Source organism: Zootoca vivipara, chromosome Z1 (assembly GCF_965207765.1).
Source record: "Zootoca vivipara chromosome Z1, rZooViv2.hap1.1, whole genome shotgun sequence".
Taxonomy (NCBI): domain Eukaryota; kingdom Metazoa; phylum Chordata; class Lepidosauria; order Squamata; family Lacertidae; genus Zootoca; species Zootoca vivipara.
In genome coordinates, this window is record NC_142583.1 from 2,537,178 (window position 1) to 2,539,244 (window position 2,067).

Consider the following 2,067-nt stretch of genomic DNA (forward strand, 5'->3'; position numbering starts at 1 on the left):
CTTGGGATCACTTCCAACCCTACAATTCTATTATTGTTCTATAAAGATTTCTGCGCAAATTATTGCATCTCCTCCTCACTGCATACCAAGGCCAATTTTGAACCTCGGGACTAGGGGTGCTTTGAATATTCCCAAAATGGAAATTGAATGCTCCCAGTTAAAAACGGATAACCCAGATAAAACAACTGTTTTTGAACTTGGGGTGGGAGGCAAAAAAATCAGTGAGCTGTTGCCTGGAATGTTCCATGGAAGTGGGGAAGAATACCCAGAAACTGTCAGTCAAGGAATAGTCTAGTAGCTCTTTCCGCGTCAACAGAGGACTGAAGATGAACAACTAGCCTGGCCTCCTACACAGCAAGAGGCTGATCAGTGCCTGTGAAATATACTCTGAGTCGAGAGTGAATTTCATGCTCTTTATTCAGCTCGTAGTCATCAATGAGAAATCCTATTGTTCTATGATTCAGCTCAGTACATAACAGCCTTGAATGGTAAATAAGGCACAATCCAGGCCACATCTGCCATCAGACCTTTTGGAGGTGTTCCGGACCCCATCAGGACTCCTCCCACTGTGTGACATCATGCATGCTCGCTGCTGCCCCCAAGGTTGGGTGGAACCCAGTGTGCCTGGAGGAGAGAGGTGCAGCAGTAGACGCCATCAGGTAAGGGGATATGAAGGGCTCACAAGGTGCTGCAATTATGCGCAGATTTGGGTTGGGATAGAACATTTTTCTATGCATTCTGAACCTTTGCTCATGGTTTGCTTTTTATTTCAAAGTTAGTCTGGTGGAGTTCAGTGATCCTGTAACAGATATTTGATACTGGCAAAATGCTAACAATTTAATTTGAAAAGTAAGCCACGTTTGTCACCGAGCTTGCACCTTCTCTTCAAATTCCTGCAAGTGTTTCACTTGAGCAGATCCTTCAAACTTTGGCAGCAATTTTTGCCCAGGTGAAATTTGTTGGCAACTCAAAATGAATTCCCTTAGTTAATGATTTCCTATTCAGCCTGCTTCAATTAGAAAGCCAACTGACCTTCAGTTCCACACTCCAATGCCCACCCAATGTCGTTCTACGTTTAAGCTTTCCTTCAAGAAAATCTGGAATTTCCCAGTCATAGAGATGTTGCACTCTGTCTCCAAAAATAACATTTCTCTCATTTCTTTTGTGAAGGAACAAAAAGTAAAGTGGAGTCAGCAAAGCCACAGTGTAACCGAATGCAACTAGCACTTTGAAAATGTGTGAAGGCCTTTAACTAGTGGAAGCTAAAGTGTAATTTTATGGAACACATAGCAAAAGAAACTCCGCAAATGCTTCTCATCCAAGGATCCTAGGAGAGACTGTTGGGACAAAATAAATATTTATTAACTTTGTAGCAGGATTAAGCAGAATTGGAAGTGAGTGATCATTAACCCAGGGGATAAATGTTATGTATCCAACCAACGCTATCCAATCCATCATTTACTTGGAAAACCAATTTACATTAAGCCTTTTTTTTTTAATTGCTTCACTATGTACATTAACCCAAATCAAAGACTGAGCAGTAGTGTTTATTTTCTTTCTGCTAGATCTCTTTTTTCCCCTTTTGTTATTATTAAAATGAGCATTTATGAAAATTGGAGACTCAGACATGAAAGTCACCCTCATTCTTTTGCCAACTTTGAGCAAGCAAAAGCCTATTTTGTAACAAATTGAAAACAGCATTTCAGTTGTCCTGATGTGTGTAAAAGGCTTTGCAGAGAAAATATTAGGCTTCTGTCTCAAATATTCACCTACTTTTCATCCTGTTTAACACATTGTTGCCCCTGACGCTGCTATTTCCTTCTTCATAGATTAGTCACATGGATGTTTCCAGCCAGTCATGAATTTCTCAGTGAAGAAATAACTATAGGCTCTATAGCCAAAAACAAATTGATGATGTGATGACCTCACTGAGGAGTAATCCGAGCAGTGTAAACTGATATGCAAATATTCTCATAAGATGTGCTGGAGTGAAAACAAATGAAAAGAGGGAGCATTTTTCTACAGTGCTAAAAAATCAAACACCTGGTTAATTCTGGCTCATCTCTA

The 2,067-nt window shown here is 40.2% G+C and overlaps 1 long non-coding RNA gene across 1 annotated transcript; it reads left to right on the forward strand.

Moving 5' to 3' along the window:
- Window positions 1-467: 467 nt before the first annotated feature.
- On the forward strand, window positions 468-1,626 carry LOC148687257 (uncharacterized). The gene is made up of 2 exons (XR_015946911.1): window positions 468-659; window positions 1,171-1,626. It is a non-coding gene; the product is annotated as an uncharacterized LOC148687257 (long non-coding RNA).
- Window positions 1,627-2,067: the final 441 nt, after the last annotated feature.